We start from the raw sequence: 20,513 nt of genomic DNA, 5'->3' as shown, positions 1-20,513 counted from the left end.
TCCAAGTGCTTGTTAAGGACCCAATTTCTATAAGGTATACTACAGGATCGCTTATATCATCACCCTGCTGTAAAAAGCCCTGGCCTGGGCTATGTGTGGGATGCCCATAGTTCCTGCTGTGACTCTGCCTTTGCTGAGGAATAAGGTATAAGGCCCAAGCAGTGGTTCTGACTCAGCCAAACAGCTTGACTCTCCACCAAGGTTGGCGCAGCGTGACGGACTATGCCATCCAGTTCTATAAGGTGGCAGCAGCAAGTGGCTGGAACAGGACGGTGTGCTTTCTGAAAGGCCTTTCTATCCAAGATGAACTGGCCACTAACAGGACAATCTCGAGTCCCTGATCAAGTTGGCCTCACGCATTGACCAGCGTCTGAGAGAGAGAGAACTCAACCGTAGACCTCAAGCCCCTATCAGTCCCAGCTCCGAGTCCCCACTATCCTCGCTTCCATCGGAACCCATGCAGATACTCCCAGGCTGAGAGACCGCCGGATGAGGGCGCGACGCTATAATTGGTAAACTACCAGGACTATTTCCCGTACATAAGGGGAAACATAACCTCCTCCCATCCGTCCAACTCCCGTCTGCTCATTCCAGTCACCCTCTCCTGGGACAACCACAAGCTTCCCCTTCAAGCCTTGGTAGACTCTGGAGCCGCAGGTAACTTCATGGATGGTGTCTGGGCGATGGCGTTCCCTCTGAACCTCTAAGTGAACCCATGAGGGTCACTACATTGGATGGAAGCCCTTTGGGATCTGGACTTGTCACTCATGTCACTACCTCTTGCAACTTTCAACAACACCAGGAATTGATGAACTTTCATTTGATCTCCTGTTCTATAAGGTTCATACCCTCACAGGACTATTTGGGCACTATCAAGGGGGTCCTACGTAACTTGTATTTTCCAGAATTCCCCGAGTTCTACTCCCGAGTCTTTAGAATCCATTCGACTACCCGAAGTGTTACATGACCTAAACTGGTGTTTATAAACAGAGGACACCAAGCTACCACCCCATAACTATAAGAAGATATGCCCCATCGACCTGTTTCCGGGCACTTGCCCCCCCAGGGGTCTGATCTTTTCCCCTATCTCCACCCGAACGAGCTGCTATGGATACCTACATCAAGGACGCTATAAGCAGGCCTGAGGTAATCCACCTCCCAAACTAGTCCCCTGGGATTTTGTATAAAGACGGTGGATTAGTATCAGACTCAATGCCATAACCGTCCGTAACCGTACCCTCTGCACAGCCTTCGAGCTGCAGGAAGAGTTGTTTTCACTACTTGACCTGCGGCCATACCATCTTGTGCGGATCAGACCTGGTGACCCGCTTTCAACACGCCTACTGGTCACTATGAATACTTGGTGATGCCCTTCGGCCTGACCAACGCCCCAGCGGTGTTCCAAGTCCATGTGCTTTATGCTTAACATATTTGTGTTTGTTTACTTGGATGACATCCTCATCTTTTGAGTCCCTTCAAGAACACACTAAGCATGTCAGACAAGTACTCAAACGCCTCCTGGACAGCCATCTGTACGTTAAGCCGGAAAAATGTGAATTCCATTCATCCCGAGTACAATTCCTGGGATTTGTAGTGGAACCCGGTCGAGTCCAAATACCCCAGGAAGGTAGGTGCATTGGCCCACCCCCAAATTTTTCACATGTGGTTGTGCATCATCAGTTTTTCTCTTATTTAACAAGGGTGGCAATGCTTTTTGTGGGGAAGAGAAGCTGAGTTCCAAGGACTCAATTAGCCCATCCTGATACTACCGCTAATGAACCATTTATTAGAGGTTGGTGTTGGAGCTGTCCTGTCTCAGAGGGGTGAAGACAAACTTCTTCACTTATCCGTGCGCTTTCTTCTCACACCGGCTTACCCCGACTGAGAGGAACTGTGAACTCCTAGCGGTTAAGATGGCATTGAAGGAATGGAGACACTGGCTCGAGGGGGCTTCTCACCCGTTTCAAGTGCTTACGGACCACAAAAATCTGGAGTATATCCAGCAGGCGAAGCGGTTGAACTCTAGACAAGCTAGATGGTCTCTTTTCTTCAATCGATTCCAGTTTATCCTCACCTATCGGCCCGGAGGATGCCCTGTCCCGATTTTTTTATGATGCCTGTCCTTCCTGCTGCAAAGATTGTGGCCCGATCTGCTTAGATACCGTGCATGCTCAAGCTACCCACGCAGAGGTCCTGCACTAAACAGTGAGGACTCAGCCTTCTGAGACCTGTCATCCGGGCGTTGCATTGGAGTTCATCCAGCGTAAGTTCTGGTGGCCTACCATAAGAAAGTTTAACAGAATGCCTGTCCCGTGTGCTGCCAGGGTCTTCACCTCCGCCTCATTTGGACTCCTTCAATTTACCTGTTCCCCAAGACCCTGGTCCCATATCTCATTTTTATTACCTGATTTGATCCCATGCAATTTTCCTAATTGACGGTTTTCAAACCCCTCTAACTGAATTACCTTCATAAAACGGCTGAAATTAATCATGTGTTCCGAGCGGCCCTCATATGTTTGACAGAGGTGACAAGGTTTTGGAAGGCCTTTGCCAACTCCTGGGGGCTTCTGCCACTATCTTCAGGGTACCATCCGGAGTCCAACGGCCAAACAGAGGATGAATCAAGAGCTGGAAACCACCCTCCGATGTATGACTTGACAACCCGTCCACATGGTCATCCTTTGTTTGGGCCGAATTTAAACACCTTGCGCTCCTTCTCCACTGGTATGTCCCCGACTGTCAGTTTGGCTATGCTCCTCCATTGTTCCCGGACCAGGAGGCAGAAGTCAGAGTGCCTTCAGCCTTGAAGTAATTCCATTCCCGTGTTTAAAGTCCATGCCAACAAAAATAAAATCTTGGGTGGAGTCTCCTGTCCCAAAAATACATCGGTCCCTTCAAGGTTGCCAGGAGAGTCTGTTCTTTCGCCTACCACCCAGATCCCTTAAGATTAATCCCAAATTTAAAAATGTGTATTTTTTCCCCTATCCCGGCAGACAGACCTCCCCTCCGCCTCTGATTGGAGGCTTTAAGCACACTGTTCCCGTTTAAATAATGAAGACACAAATTATTTAGGGCCTAACCCTGAAGAAAAAAATGTGTTCCTGACCAGGATTTGGCTTGTTCCGGGTTTTGGTCACTAGATGCCTCACGCCCTTGTTCCCCATTATTATTTGCACCTGTGCCTCATTTCCCCTGATTGATTTAAACTTAGTTTCTCAGTTCTGTGCTCTGTGTTTGTATGTTAGCACCCAGCCCTAGTGTTCTGTGTATTCTTGTCGATTCCGGTGGATGCTCTTGTGGAATTCTGTTTTTGTTTTTGAGTATCTCTTGAGGCTTTTTTGTGCAACCACCTTTTGGATTTGCCATTTTTGTATTGAAGGACTTATCCTTTTTACTTTATTTCTACTGATCTGTGTGCCAGTTATGATTTTAAATGACTGTTTTCATGGAGACCCAGTTGCATTTCATTTATAATAGTCTTCAAATCTCAATCATTGTGGTGAATCAAAATTCTAAATGTAACTTCTATTGGCATTGCCAACTATGTAAAAAATAGTTTACATAAAGCCAACAAATAAAAACATTACAGCCTTAAGGTAGAACATGTCCTGATTTAAAAATAAATATCCTATAAATCACATTGGCTACGCATGGCCTGTTTGCAAGGAACTTGAAATATTTAGTAAACTATTAACTTAGGTCTGGCCTGAAAATCGTATAAATTTTCTGGGCCCTCAGTTTCCCGCTATGAAATAACACATATGGAATCATGTAGTAACCAAACAAGTGACAGCTTTGCACACTCTTGGCATTCTCTCAACCAGCTTCACCTGGAAAGCTTTTCCAACAGTCTTAAAGGAGTTCCCAGCTATGCTGAGCACTTGTTGGCTGCTTTTCCTTCACTCTGTGGTCCGACTCATCCCAAACCATCTCAATTTGGTTGAGGTCGGGAGGCCAGGTCATCTGATGCAGCACTCATCACTGTCCTTCTTGGTAAAATAGCCGTTACACAACCTGGAGGTGTGTTGGGTCATTGTCCTGTTAAAAAACAAATGATAGTCCCACTATGCGCAAACCAGATAGCATTCTGCAGCGATACGTCATCCTGTGGTAGCCATGCTGGTTAAGTGTGCCTTGAATTCTAAATACAGTATATCAGTGTCACCAGCAAACCAACTCCACACCATAACACCTCCTCCATGCTTTACGGGGGTAAATACACATGCAGAGATCATCCATTCACCCACACCGTGACTCACAAAGACACGGCAGTTGGATCCAAAAATCTCCAATTCGGACTCCAGACTAAAGGACAAATATCCACCTTTCCATTGCTCGTGTTTCTTGGCCCAAGTAAGTCTCTTATTATTGGTGTCCTTGATTCCATATGTTTTTTCATAGGTTTGATGTCTTCACTATCATTCTACAATGTAAAAAATAGTACAAATACAATAAAACCCTTGAATGAGTAGGTATGTCCAAACCTTCGACTTGTACTGTGTGTGTGCACACAGTTGAAGTCAGAAGTTTACATACACTTAGGTTGGAGTCATTAAAACTTGTTTTTCAACCACTCCACAAATTTCTTGTAAACAAACTATAGTTTTGACAAGTCGGTTAGGACATCTACTTTGTGCATGACACAAGTAATTTTTTTTTCAACAATTGTTTACAGACAGATTATTTCACTCATAATTCACTGTATAACAATTCCTGTGGGCCAGAAGTTTACATACACTAAGTTGACTGTGCCTTTAAACAGCTTGGAAAATTCCAGAAAATGATGTCATGGCTAGAGAAGCTTCTGATAGGCTAATTGACATCATTTGAGTCAATTGGAGTTAGGCCTTGAAATACATCTTCAAACTCAGTGCCTCTTTGCTTGACATCATAGGAAAATCAAAAGAAATCAGCCAAGACCTCAGAAACCACGTTCATCTGTACAAACAATAGTACACAAGTATAAACACCATGGGACCACGCAGCCGTCCAACTGCTCAGGAAAGAGACGCGTTCTGTCTCCTAGAGATGAATGCACTTTGGTGCGAAAAGTGCAAATCAATCCCAGAAAAACAGCACAGAACCTTGTGAAGATGCTGGAGGAAACAGGTACGAAAGTATCTCTATTCACAAACAAGTCCTATATCGACATAACCTGAAAGGCTGCTCAGCAAGGAAGAAGCCACTGCTCCAAAACTGCCATAAAAAAAGCCAGACTACAGTTTTGCAACTGCACATGGGGACAGAGATTGTAGTATTTGGAGAAATGTCCTCTGGTCTGATGAAACAAAAATAGAACTGTTTGGCCATAATGACCATTGTTATGTTTGGAGGAAAAAGGGGGAGGCTTGCAAGCCGAAGAACACCATCACAACCGTGAAGCACGGGGGTGGCAGCATCACGTTGTGGGGGTGCTTTGCTGCAGGAGGGACTGGTGCACTTCACAAAATAGATGGCATCATGAGGGAGGAAAATTATGTGGATATATTGAAGCAACATCTCAAGACATCAGTAAGGAAGTTACAGCTTGGTCGCAAATGGGTCTTCCAAATGGACAATGACCCAAAGCATACTTCCAAAATTGTGGCAAAATGGCTTAAGGACAACAAAGTTAAGGTATTGGAGTGGCCATCACAAAGCCCTGACCTCAATCCTATAGAAAATGTGTGTGCAGAACTGAAAAAGCGTGTCCAGGCAAGGAGGCCTACAAACCTGACTCAGTTACACCAGCTCTGTCAGGAGGAATGGGCCAAAATTCACCCAACTTATTGTGGGAAGCTTGAGGAATGCTACCCAAAACGTTTGACCCAAGTTAAACAATTCAAAGGCAACTTCTGACCCACTGGGAATGTGATGAAAAAATAAAAGCTGAAAGAAATAATTATCTCTACTATTATTCTGACATTTAAAATTCTTAAAATAAAGTGGTGATCCTAACTGACCTAAGAAAGGGAATTTTAGCTAGGATTAAATGTTAAGAATTGTGAAAACCCCAGTTTAAATGTATTTGGTTAAGGTGCATGTAAACTTCTGACTTCAACTGTGTGTGTATATATATACTTGTTTTTGTTTTTTGACTGCCTGACCAAAAAAATCTTGATCGACCGACCAGTCGACTAAATAAGGACAGCTCTAGTTTAATTGTTGCTTTCATGTCCTCAAGACACAATACATTTTCATGGCTGAAAGAAGCACAGCTATCCAGAGAAACAATGAAATTACTTGTAACTCAAAACTTGTTTTATGAAGGGAGTGTTAATGTAATTAAGCCATAGAACCCGAGGGAAGCACGAGTCTATCTGTACATATAGCCAGCATTCGTGATGGACTTTGTAACACATTATCAATAAAGAATAGCTATTTTGCCTGACTACTAGGGAACTTAGAGGTCACTTGGCTCCCTCCCTCTGAGCTGTTGTCTCTATTATTTTAAAGCCATTTTAAATCACCAGGGGGTAGTAATGTGGTAAATTAATGAAACCATGAACACTTTTTCTCTCTGTGTGAGATCCACTCCCCTCTTTCTGATCAATATGAGTTATCCTGGTCATTCACTGCAGCTCTGTAATGGGGTCATGACACTCTTTAGCTCTGATCACATCTGATCGTAACAAGCTGGCCTGCACTGTTCTGCTCAGCCACCTCTGGCATTACTTCCAATGGTTAAAAAATCACATTACCCATTATCGGAGCTGCAGTGGGAGGTAATTGCAGCAAACAAACTGGGGCGGCAGGTAGCCTACTGGTTAGAGTGTTGGGCCAGTAACTGAAAGATCAATCCCCGAGCTGACATGGTAAAAATCTGTCATTCTGCACCTGAACAAGGCAGTTAACCCACTGTTCCTTGGTAGGCCGTCGTTGTAAATAAGAATGTGTTATTAACTGACTTACCTAGTAGTTAAATAAAGGTTACATTTAAAAAATATACATATATATTTTTAAACTGCTTCGTTTAGGGCCTAAAATCAGAGAGGGATTGGCCGGAGGATTATGGGGTAGAGGGCAAGGGATGAGCGGGTATAGGTCAGAGGAACAGAAGGAAGAGGGGGGATTTGGAGCGTCTCTTAACCATTTGGTTTTACTGTAAACATGAAGCCAGGACTGCAGAGGGGAGCTGCCAGGAGCTGTGTCCTTTGGACCTCGCCAACCCACCTGTCTCCCTCTGCCAGCCACACTCCCACGCTCTTACCTGGCACACCTGGTGGGCACATCCTTCATAATGCTTGAGAAACCTGGTCCAGTCCCTGTTCTGCCGTATGCTGTCTGCCTAATTATGTACAGTCAGTGTACACCATCTGCTTTGTGTGGTAATAATCTCTCTTCATGGTGTGTCCTCTTTTTTGCAGAAAACTGTGTATGGTGACAATGTTGTCATATTTGAAGGGATTCTAGCATTTGGGCCGTACTGGGCCGCACTCACCACCAATGTTCTCTCAAATGATTTCCGGCACTGAGCAAATTTCAGGTCTGCTGTGCGCAAACGTGAACATTGAAAATTCTGTGCAATTTCCGACGCACGTTTACTGTGAACACTGAGGCTGTACCCTCTTTAATTAGTTTTAACAGTGGTCAAGTAAGCTACTGTGGCTATTTGATCAATGTTGGTCTACCAGAGTGGCCTACCATCAAAAACAATGGAGAAAATGCATCCCATAACATTTTATCATGGAAATAGCTGTTCTATCATTCAGCCTACAATAGTAGCCAATGTGTGGTGTTCAATGTAGGCCTACATTCCATGAAACGTTTGAAAAAAAACATGCAGGGCTTAACATTAACCTGTTCCACATGTCCTTCAAACAAGGAAGTGACTGAAAATGTTGTCTGATGCAAGAAACAACTTTACAAAAAAAATACAGAATTATTCCCATACCATTATTACAGAGAATCAGACAAATCATGCAACCCTCAGCCTATTAGCTACTTAGCTTATTCAAGCCTTCCCCGTTAAGAAAAGGAAAAAAAGCTTGGACTCATTTTTCAAAGGTGGCTAGAAATGCACACATTTTGTGCTCTTTTAGGAAGCAATAACTCCCCAATCGGTGACTACAAATGATCTATAACTGGGATAATAACTCACTAACTACCAAAAGATATGAACAAATGTGCCGACGTGGCTACATGCAGCTCTTGCTTTGATCTCAAAACAAGCATATTTACTCTCATGCTGTAAACACAGTCCAGTTCAAATGGAATCTCACAGATCCATATATGGCAATGGTTGGTTTGCGTATAGGCCTACTGCAGCTCTGATTGGCTATGGTGCACCGGTCTGTGAGTACGGGCCCGAGTTGTGCCTGTCAATGCATTAGAATCCTACTCCGATGCGTTCTGCCTATAACAAAATCTCTTGCATAGTTAGTTTTGCATACTAATAAGTCTTGCATAGTTCGTTTTGTTTCGGTTTGTTGCATTGAAAGTGGCTAATATTGCATTGATTCGATCACAATTCCAACAGTAAAGGGAAACGTTGATAGTGTTATCTAACGTGGAAAACTCTAGAAAGTTGAGAAGTTCAATCTCTTGCTTCTCTACAAAAGCTGATATTTCTTCTGCGTGGCAGTCCTGCGGCAGTGCCCTCTTCAGATCTGTGTGGGTGTGTGGACCATGTTAATTCCTTAGTGATGTGAACACAGAGGAACTTGAGGCTCTCGACCCGCTCCACTACAGCCCCATCAAAGTGGATGGGGCATGCTCACTCCTCCATTTCCTGTAGTCCACAATCAGCTTCTTTGTCTTGCTGATGTTGAGGGAGAGGTTGTTGTCCTGGCATCACACTCCAGGTCTCTGACCTCCCTATACACTGCCTCGTCATCGGTGATCAGTCCTACTGCCAATGTGTCATCAGCAAACTTGATGATGACGTTGTTGGAGTCGTGCGCAGCCACGCAAATGTAGGTGAACAGGGAGGGGCAGCATGAGGGATGTGTTGTTGCCTACCCTCACCACCTGGCTGTGGCCCGTCAAACTCCAGGATTCAGTTGCAGAGGGAGGTGTTCAGTCCCAGGGTTCTGAGTTTGGTGTTGACCACTGAGTTGTTGTCAGTGAACTGTTGATCTGTTGGGGCGTTATGCAAATTGGAGTGGGTTCAGGGTGTCTGAATACTTATGTAAATTTGATATTTCTGTATTTCCTTTTAAATACATATGCAAAAAAATGTAATACATGTTTTCACTTTATTCTGGTGTATTTTGTGTAAATTGGAATACATTTTGAATTCAGGCTTTAACACAACAAAATGTGGAATAAGTCAAGGGGTATGAATACTTTCTGAAGACACTGTACGTAGGGTCACTGTGTGGATGAAGTCAATGGACTTATTCATGAAGCTGGTGACTGATGTGGTAAACTTCTCAATGTTGTCTGATGAATCCCGAAACATATTCCAATCTGTGCTAGTGAAACAGTCCTGTAGCTTAGCATCCGCTTCATCAGACCACTTCCGTATATGGGGGCGTCACGGGTTTGAGTTTTTGCTTGGAAGCAGGAGGATAGAGTTATGGTCTGATTTGCCAAAGGGAGGGCCTTGTATGTGTGTGGAGTAAATGTGATTTAGAGTTAACACAAGTAACATGCTGTTAAAAATGAGTTATGGAGAAGCCACGAGAAACGCTGCCTCTTAATGTGCATTTTCTTGATCGCTGATTAGGATCTTTGTGTCATAGAAAAAATATAGATGAAAAGTCTCTTGGTAAATAGTATGGGCTGCTGCTTATCATGAGGTATTCTAACTCAGGCGAGCAAAATCTTGAGACTTCCTTAGCATTATAAATCACACACCAGCTGTTCTTAAGACACACACTCTTCCTCCCTTTGTCTTGTCCGAGTATGCTGTCGGGTCTTTGCGATGCATAGAAAAAACCAGCGAGACTTACTGCCATGTCCTCGTTCAGCCACGACTCCGAGAAACATAGGATATCACAGTTTTTCAGGTCCTGTTGATAGGATAGTCTCAAACAGAGTTAATCCAGTTTGTTCTCCAGTGACTAAACATTCGCCAATAGAACAGAGGGCAATGGCGGTCTATTTGCTCGCCGACCTAGTCTCGTCAGGGTACCTGCTCGCCTGCCTCTCTTTCGCCACTGCTTCCTCTTTTGAGTCCTGGGGATTAAGGCCTGGTTCGGCGTAAGCAGAACGTCCAGGATTGCTGACTCGTTTAGGTAGTAATTTCCATCCAAATTGAGCTTAGTGATCGCTTTCCTGATGTCCAGGAGCTGTTTTCGGTCATAAGAAATGATGGCGGCGACATTATGTACAAAACAAGTTAAGATCAGCATCATCATCGATTAAATGGAGAGCCGCTGCAGATTCAAGGAAATAATAGGGATTCTCTCTCTGTATTCACTGTTCTACCTTTCTCCTGCTCACTGCTTTCTGCCTTGGCCTGCTTGGGTTGCAGGCTGGGGCTGGGGCTGGGGCTGGCCCTGGGTGACTGGGCTGGGGACTGGCTGATAGAAATGGAGGAGCTCTGGGTAGGCTGAAGTGTGGGGCTGTGTGTCTTGTTGGGGATCCATTCCTGCAGCAGGCTTGGCTAAACGTACACTTGCTAACACAAAGCCCAGTTCTCTTCAAGGAAGAAATGCATGAAAAATATCCCTTAAGATTAAAACAAAGCAATGTGTAAATTAGTACTCTTTTAGTACAATTGATATTGATGGCAGTTCTTCAGGCAACCCTTGTCAGCTATGATTATCTTGGTCCTCTTTATTTCAACAGATCAACAACTTTTCACAAAGACTACGTTGGCTCATCGGAATCCATGAAGTAGAGTCTAGACTTGCAGCCTGCCGAGGACTCTCCTTCCCTCCATTATATCTAGAGGTTGTGTTTGGCCAGTGTGTCAGTGAATGGACTAGACTGTGTTTTATTGATGGTGCTGTTGATGGGTCCCTTAGTTCTCTTCGATCCGCCAGTGCTGTGTGTACAGAAATCCATACAAATTAAACTCTGAGCACATGGGTTTGCATTGGCAAAGCACTTCTGTTCCTGGGGATTTATCAGTTCAGCCATTGTAGAATGAGGTTGGGCTACGCTTGGCAAGGATGAGAAGCCAAACAATGCAGATAATTGGATGTACTTTCATTTACATGTTTTCTATAAAAGTGTTGTTGTTTTTCTTTTAAGATGTATGACTTTAAATCACTGTAATTGTGGCTCACTTAGTACTAAACATTTCTAATCAACCAGTTTATTTATTTTCCTATAAAATTGGTTCCCTCTCAACCCTTTGCCATGACTCCAACAGGCCTTACCCTGCTGGCTGCGCCAAGTGTCCGGTCCGTTCTGGCCCGACAATGAGTAGCCATCTTCAATGCTGTAAAATATTCCTAAACTACCCTGCTCAATTCCCCAAATGACAGAGGTCCTGAGAGAGATGCAGAGCCTCAGCCTAGAGAGATGGAGAGGCCAGGTTGATCTACTGCCAAGCCCCTTCTCCCTGTCCTATCATAGCCCGTCATGTGGAGAAGCTGGAGCCCTTCTCCTCATCCCTTCCTATACACTGACGGCTCTACTGGCGTGGCGCTTTGGGTTCGCCTGGTTGGTCAGGAAGCATATTTACTGCGCAATGACTGACCGTCTCATTGTCTGTCTGAGTTACACTCCAACACTCAATGGCCAATGAGTCATCAATAACTCTTTTTGGGTTGTTGCGGTCTTTTTGCGTCTCCATCGCATACAGTGGTTCTGCTGGACCATTACTCCTACTAACGTTTGTTTTGCTGAGGTCAGAGCTTTGAGCACTGCATTTAGTTACCCCTGACTGGCTGATGATGGCTGTTTCAATTGATGTGTGTTCAGGAAAAGAGCATTAAAGACCCAATAGGCAGTCTTTACAGTAGATCCGATTTAACTTCTTTCAACCCTGGGACATTGATTTCCCAACCGTCATGTATGTAGGGTGCCCCACCCCTGAAGGAATTTAGTTTTTACCCAGCACCCCGCCATTAAATTATATCTTGGGTTAACACTGCCCTATGAATTGATTATATACATGACCTCTCTTAACCCTCTATTTCTCTCCTTCTCGCTCTCCCCCAGCTGCTGGACATGAAAGTGTTTGTGGACACAGACTCAGATATCCGTCTGCTCAGGCGTCTGAAGAAGGACATATCGGCCGTGACATCAGCGGAGTCATTAAGCAGTACAACAAGTTTGTCAAGCCTAGCTTTGAGCCGTACATCGAGCCCACTGTACAGGTGGCTGATATTGTGGTCCCCAGCGGTGAGTGGTTTGTAGATAGCTACTACCACAGTAGTTTCTTTAGATTCAATTCAGAATAATACAAGTATTGTACAAATACTTCTGAAAACTATAGCGATTCTGCTATAAAAGTGCAATGTGTGTGTCGGCCACTTGGGGGGGTGAGAACTTTGTTGCCTTGGATCTGATTGTTCAGCATGTTCACAGTCAGCTTGAAAATGTATGTGTGAATCGTGCTCTATCTCCAATACCTCTTCCCATAGACCCTAACGTGAAAGCATGGAGGAGTCCTTCCTATCTCTGTACATGTGGTCATCTCTCTGGCTCACACCATGCCCAGAGTTTGTGCATGCCAGCCTGACATGACCCCTATCCCATGGTTCAGGACTAGGACAATGAGTTTTTCCTGACCACCTTCCCTATCAAGAAAAACACTTGGTGCTACCCATGACCTCTGAACCCTGTCCTATCCCTCAACATGGGTGGGTCATTTCTGGATTAATGAAATTATTGATGATGAGTCTCATTCTCTAGGAGTGCTCAAGACTACGTCCTATTGTACTATGTCCTATTGTACTATGTCATATTATGTCCTATTGTACTATGTCCTATTGTACTATGTCCTATTGTACTATGTCCTAGTATGTCCTATTGTACTATGTCCTATTGTACTATGTCCTACTATGTCCTATTGAAACCAGCCGACTCAAACTCAGTTGTCCTGTATATTCACTGTTTCAATCTGGTATCCAAAAGTAATCCTGAAATCTCAGAGGCTCTTCTCCAAGTAGAAGTTGACCAACCAGTTGCCCATTCCACTTCTGCCCTCTAGTGGTCAGGATTCCCCAACACACGTTATGAATTTGTCATGTCGATTGTCTGTCTGGTATCGGGCTGAACTAAACTCAATGCTTTCTCTTCACCAAGGGCCTCCTAATGAGTGGATTTATAACTGAGGGGCTATTCCTCATACTTTACATGCGTGCGTGTCAAGGGCATCCCATTTATCTGTCAGCGCCATGACCCATATGCTCCAACTCCCATCTTTAATACTTTGCTCTCTGCTGTTAGATCCCTTTTATGGTCCCTACAAACCATGATCTACACTGAGTGTACAAAACATTCAGAACACCTGCTCTTTCTATGACAGACTGACCAAGTGAATCCAGGTGAAAGCTATGATCCCTTATTGATGTCACCAGTTAAATCCGGTTAGATCAGTGTAGATGAAGGAGAAAGGTTAAAGAAGGATTTTTAAGCCTTTAGACAATTGTGACATGGATTGTGTATGTGGGCCATTCAGAGAGTGAATGCCTTTGAACGGGGTATGGTAGTAGATGCCAGATGCACTGGTTTTAGTGTACCAAGAACTGCAACGCCGCTGGGTTTTTCACGCTGAACAGTTTCCCTTTGTATCAAGAATGTCCACCACCCAAAGGACATCCAGCCAGCTGGACAAAACTGTGGAAAGTATTGGAGTCAACATGGGTCAACATCCCTGCGGGTTTCGACACCTTGTAGAGTCCATACCCCAACGAATTGAGGCTGTGCTGTGGGCCAAAGGGGGTGCAACTCAACATTTTTGGTTACTGTACCACCAACTAAATTTTGCTCTGCCCGGAGTACCCCTGAAGTACCTCCTTGTGCATTTTACCAGTAGGCCTATGGTCTCTGGAGTCGTACGCCCGTCGGCGTGTGGGTAAAAGAGCAAGAGATCAAGAGACAGCATGTGCTAAAGAGAAAGCAAAAAGTGTGTGTGCACGTGCCTGCGTTTGTGAGGATTTGTGGATTAAGGGATCTCTGTAGTAAAATACCATTGTGTCTGGTGTGGATCAAGTAATGAACGGTGTCCAGTGGAGAGAGACGGAGGCCGCTCGTCCTCCATACATCACTGTGAGTGTCTGATGATGATGAGGACAGGGCCTGTTGTAGCCTAATGAACCATAACACCCTCCACTAAGATACATCATATAGCAAGACTGCTGAGCCCACTATAGTACTTCTGTTCAGGAAAGCCACAGGTTTGGGGGGCATTCTGTTTGACATGTACTAGATGTTAGGTAGGAACCATTTTGGTTTCCAACTATAAAACAAGTAAAGCAAATATGATGCCCCATATGGAAAAGGAGCTGAAAACCGTATTGCAAAAAATATATATTGCCCAGAAAAATGTATATTTCAAATTAAATTCACTCGGCTGTTCACTGGGCCTTGCTGTGAGATCAGCGCACCAGAACGTAACCTGATCTGATGCATGATTATACCTTCATGTAGAGAGAGCTACCGGTTCATCTGAAATGATGGAAATACACTCTGCATTACGTGGAAACGGGAAACCAGTAAAGAGCTTATCAGATGACACGCTGCATGTCTGTGTGATTCATGGAAAAATGGAGGGGAATGTAATATCATTGCATGTCATCAACGGGAAGGATGTTTGTGTTGATTTAAAAGGGTGGTGGGGGACTGGGGACATTTGGCTTTGGAAGGTTGGAATGGCTTGTCTCATTTCATGAGTTATGTTTTGTTTTTATATCTCTCCTCCCTGTGTCTGTAATGAAATACTTGCTAAACCCTGGCCGAATGCACTCTAACCATCTCAGCGTGAAGTCACAGTGAGGTATGACTGCCACGCCCCCTCCCCATCCATCTACCCCCCCCCCGCCCTTCCTTGTGGTACCTGTCTTTTATTCTGTTTCCTGTCAGCAGAAGCTCAGAGAGCACATCAAAGAAAAAATATGTCCCCAGTCTGAAGGATTACTCACTTAGACCAAACAACTTATCTTACCAAATATTGTTGACATGGTCAATTAAATGAAAATGCCAAGAGAAATGTTTGTGTAAACTAAATGAAAGGCTGTCCACCGCTTTTCTTCCACACGGTCAGTCATGAAAACTATCGCTAACTCCATGAGGATGAGCTCTGGTTAAGACCTAAATAGACAGTTGGAAGATGTCATGGATTGATCACTTTGCAGTAGCTGCAAGTAGATGTAAGGAATTCCTTGTTATCGGAAAAAGATCAGAAGCTAACTTCACATTAACCAAAGGCTGAGTATAACCTTGGGTTATCCCTCCATGTTTATCAGATGACTTCACACTAAGGCCATTGAAAATATTGTCAAACAACTCAGTCAGACTTGAACCATTGAAATGTCGTCTGGTCCTGAAGCCGTCCCCTTGCTGAACAGGGGCCCTAACTCTCTCCCCCCCCCCCCAGGGCCCCCTCTCAGCCTGCCCTCACACCACCTCCCTGCCCTATCAGCTTCTCCACAGAGATCATAGGGCATCTACTCTGTCCTGCTGCCGTCTAATTGTTATATTTTCTTTCTTCTCTTTGTGTTCTCTCTTGTTCTCGCAAAATAAATATTTATCACCTTCTGCAGAGGAAACTCCGCTGGGATATGTGAGGATAAACTCTTGCATCTTTATCTTTTTTTTGGGGGGGGGCATATCCTCTCCCCCTCATTTCCATGTATTTAATGATCTGTTGTTAACATTTCATCCAGAACCAAAGCCAAACCTTTGTTTGCTGTCATTGCTGTTTTTCATTTATCTCTGAACCAACTGCTTGATTCTTTGTTTTCTTTCTGCTTTGTACACCCTAACTGGCCTGTATTTTGGTTCCAGATACATAAATAGAAAAAGTACAGTACTAAAGTATTTAGAGTGAGTTGTCTTTGCTTCTTTAATTGGCAACAACATTGCAGAACATATAGCAAAGTGTTAAATTGCTTTATGGCATTTCTATTTCTAAATAGAACCACTGTTTAGTACTGTACAACGCAAGTTATTTTCTAGATTCTAAATGGTCCTAGTTTTCCATTGTCTGCCAGTAAAGCACCATATAATCCAGACTGGACCAGAGGAGCCTGTTCAAGCATTGCTGTTGCCAGGATCTGCGCACAAATACCCCTCACCCCACTTTGCCTGGCTGTGCAGCCGTGACCTCCAAACAAGTTCACGAGGAGGAAAGTAAAATATCCCAGTGGTATCTTACTTTTGTCTCCCTGGCTTGACTGCTGTCTCTGTGTGTTGTTGTAGTACTGTGAACTCCCCAACAGAGGGCAGTGGTCTGACTGTCTCTGTGTTGTGTAGGTCTGTTCTGGCCTCAACCCACCAGGGGCAGCCCCTACCCAAGACCCTCAGCGTCATGGAGAGCACCCCACAGGTCCAGTGCATGCACACCATCATCAGGTAAGACCATAGAGGTTTGGAAGAGCGCTGGGGCCCGGTTTCTCACCCTGTCAACACTGTCTCTGCACTGCCACGAGTTTATAATGAATATACACTCAGTGGCAAGGTTATTAGGTTCTCGAAAATGTTTTGCTCCCTCAGACAGTGTGTCACGTGGCTGTGGCTTGCTATATATGGCAGGCAGACAGGCATTGTTACTGTTTTGAACGTTAGAATGGGCAAAACGAGTGACCTAAGCAACTTTGAGCGTGGTATGCCACACCGGTTCCAGTATCTCAAATGTCCGGCCTCCTGGGCTTTTCACGCACAATAGTGTATATGATTTACCGAGAATGGTGCGACAAACAAAAAACATGCAGTCCAGTGGGTGAAAACAGCTTGTTAATGAGAGAGGTCAAATGAGAATGGCAAGAATCGTGCAAGCTAAAACTGGCAAATAACAACTGTGGTTTGCAGAACGGCAACTCGGAATACACAACTCGTCGGTCCTTGTCGCGGATGGGTTATTGCAGCAGACGACCAAACTGTTCCACTCCTATCAACTAAAAACAGGAAGAAGCGGCTCCAGTGAGCACGCAATCACCAACACTGGACAATTGAGTAGTGGAAAAAGATCACCTGGTCCGACGAATCCCGGTTCCTGTTGCTTCTTGCTGAAAGCGGAGTCAGGATTTGACGTTAGCAGCATGAGTCCATGGCCCCATCCTGCCTGGTGTCAAAAGTACAGGTTGGTGGGGGAATAATTTCCTGGCTCACGTTAGGTACCTTGATACCAATTGAGATACGTTTGAATGCCACACCTTGTACAATCAATGCCCTGAAGAATTCAGGCTGTTCTGGAGGCAAAGTTGGGTCCGACCCCATACTAGATGGGTCTACCTAATTAACTGGCCACTGAGTGTACATGCACACACCCTCACTCCCAGGCCTTGTGTGTGTGTGTGTGTGTGTGTGTGTGCGTGTGCGTGTGTGTGCGTGCAGGAATAAGGACACTAATCGTGACGAGTTCATCTTCTACTCCAAAAGATTAAGGAGGCTCCTGATAGAACATGCCCTCTCCTTCCTGCCCCTCAAGGTGAGTGGCCCTGCAAATGCATGGCCAATTCTATATCGCCCCTTGTGCACAACTAATGCTAATGTAGGGTCTCTACTTTGCCTCTCATCCTCTCTAGCCTGTGCAAGTGGAGACTCCCCAAGGTTCCATCGATGAAGGCAAGAGACTCAGTGGTAAAAGGATAAGGCTCTGTGCTGATACCTCTCCACTTTCACGCAGGGTTTTGGGCCCTAAACTGCAATAAAGTATCAATGTACTCCCTGATACTACATTACAGCAAAATTGTCACAATCATGCTGATTGCTAATTGTCATTCTTGGCCAGAGATTTTGCAGTGGTTAAACTAGTGTTATCTCTCTCCAGTCCTTGTCTTCATCACCATTGAATCTGCTTTGTTAACGTGTGTTTTTACTAGACGCCTGCATTGATAATGTCTCGTCACAAAACGTGTGGCAGTGTGGATGGACCAGAGAAAATCATTAATTTCACTCACGTTATGGGGATGTGTTTGCTTGGCTCTCAATGGGAGCAGCTCGGTTAGACAGCAGGGTTATTATGACAATATTACTCTACTGCAGATGTCTATCTCCTGACATCAGGCTCTGTAACATTGAACGCTCACCATGCTGATCCTTCAGGCTGCTCAATGGACGTTTACTTGCAAAGTAAACTGTGAGGGAGTGTAAAGCCTAAAAAGGTGTGTGTGTGTGTGTGTGTGTGTGTGGAGATCACAGGCATGTCCATACTGAGAGCAGGGGAGACCATGGAGCAGGCTCTGATGGTTGTGTGTAAAGACATTTGCCTGGGAAAGATCCTCATTCAGACTAACCATGACACTGGAGAGCCAGAGGTAGCACACAAATACATCAGTCCTGTAGTTCACCAAGGCTTCTGTGTGTTTTGTGTGGCCCTCTGTCTGTGTTGCAAGGCTTCACGCACACCCAGACATTAACCTTTCAACTCTGAGACCCTAAAGCAGGAGTGTACGATTGTATCGGTCGTCTGTCTTGTCTGTGGCTTCATTCAAGGCTAGGTGTCAGTCTCATGGCTAACTAGCCTCATTGACCTCAGGTTCACTTCCTCATCAGGGTCACAGACTATCCATATCTTTGAGATAATACCGTATGATGTCAGATGTTGTCTTCACGCTTTGGCCGTTTCTTCTTCAGCTGTACTGGTTTCATTCACAACAGATGCTCAAATCGTGACATTTTAAGTTAATACAATCCACAAATTAAGACATTGTATAAAATGTTTTTTTGACCACTGCTGTCCTGTGTTCCCTGTCCAGCTCCACTACCTGCGTCTGCCTAAGGACATCAGTGAGGACTATGTCATCTTGATGGACAGCACTGTGTCCACTGGGGCTGCTGCTCTAAGTTCTGCTGGTCAGTTCTACTTTATTCTACCTCATTCTACTCCTCTTGTCTAATCGAATATTCTTGTGTTAGTCTTCTCTATCCTGCCAAACACATGTTGAGGAGGAGTTGGGGCTTGGGGGTTTATCATCCAGATAATGTTGGTTACGCCTGAGACATGGCCTGGTGTTGAGGTAACAGGAGAGCAGCTCTGCTGGTGGAGACTGGACGACCACATCGGCAGGAGATGGAGGAAAGATTTGGATGCTTGTTTGCTGTCATGAAACACTGTTTTAGTTCAGTAAGTTCGAGGCTCTGTCTCATTTGTGATAAGGCTGCAGAGCTAAAGGTACAGCTCTTGTGCTTTAGCCTTCGCCCCCTTGTAAAATGGAAACATTTGGGGTCAATAATTGCCGTCCACTATGGTGGCCAAAGTCCATGGTTCTGTTTGCCCTCAGAGAGCAAACGTCACTGCATCCAGGTCAATCCAATACTTTTCTCCCATGTCAATCTCTGCGAAAGATATTCATGGCCGTGTGTGTTTGTCACTAGAAGCATTGGTTGTAGTATGTATGTTATATTTGACAATAAGGCGCCGAAGACATCAGACTAACCCCATTAAGGAGCACGTTTTGAAAGGTAGTGGGAACTGGGAGGAGCTTGAGATCTCCACAAGTCTGGCTTTGGTTGCCACCTAGCAACCTTCCGGTTACTAGTCCAACGCTCTAACCACTAGTCTACCCTGGCGCCCCTCATAACTTTGGCCTCATGCTAATCCAGTGAATAAGCTGTTTGACTGATCTGAAGTGATATGACATTGTGTGATGACCTAATCACAAATTGAAAACATCCAGATTGTCAGATGTAGCTGGTTCCACAGCTCTGTTGTGAATCAACCCAGACTCCGACCCACGTGTTCCATCAGCAGGGCCACTGACACACCCCTCATTGTCACTAGTCCAAGTCAACATGACTGACTCTCCTCTCTCTTCCTCCAGGTAATTTCGGGGATCGTTATTTTGGGACGGACTGGTATGAGAGTGATGAAGGGATGGAATACTGAATTGTTTTGGAAGAGGAGGGAGGGGCGGTCAGCACACGAGCACGTAGACATGCATGCCCTTGACCTGCTCCTAAGAGCTCTGGACCCCCACTCAGCACCCCGCTACTGCCCAACATCTTGGGCACCGCCCTGTGCCAACTCCTCCTCCCTGAGCGAGGTGGAAGGTCATGAGGCTACCTACCCTCCTGAGGAGGAAATGTGATATTAGCTTAGCTAGTGACACCCAGAGCCAAATCCAATTGGTAGCTACGACCTTGTCTCATCGCTGCAACTCCCCAATAGGCTCGGGAGAGGCGAAAGTCGAGACATGCATCCTCCGAAACATGACCCGCCGAGTTACGCTGCCTCTTAACACACTGTTTGCTTAACCCGGAAGTCAGCCGCACCAATGTCAGAGGGAACGCTGCTTGCAGGCGCCCGGACACAAGGAGTTTCTATGGAAAGGAAAGGTCCCCGGCCAAATCCTCCCCTGACCCGGATGGCTCCTGCCATGACCGGGAGCCCCCATAGATCCAACCCCAGGCTGTAGTGGCGCATCAGCACTGTGAAGCAGTGCCTTAGACAACTTTGTCACTCGGGAGGCCCAACACTACAGCATTCTATAGCAGCCATGTTAGTGCCCCATTAACATTACATGAGG

General features: G+C 45.1%; 1 pseudogene; it reads left to right on the top strand.

The window, feature by feature from the left end:
* Positions 1-1,107: 1,107 nt before the first annotated feature.
* On the top strand, positions 1,108-19,873 carry LOC135505620 (uridine-cytidine kinase-like 1; annotated as a pseudogene).
* Positions 19,874-20,513: the final 640 nt, after the last annotated feature.

Source organism: Oncorhynchus masou, chromosome 19 (genome assembly GCF_036934945.1).
Source record: "Oncorhynchus masou masou isolate Uvic2021 chromosome 19, UVic_Omas_1.1, whole genome shotgun sequence".
In the NCBI taxonomy this organism is placed as follows: Eukaryota; Metazoa; Chordata; class Actinopteri; order Salmoniformes; family Salmonidae; genus Oncorhynchus; species Oncorhynchus masou.
Note: the sequence above shows the minus strand (reverse complement) of the source record. Positions and strands in the feature narration are given on the sequence as shown.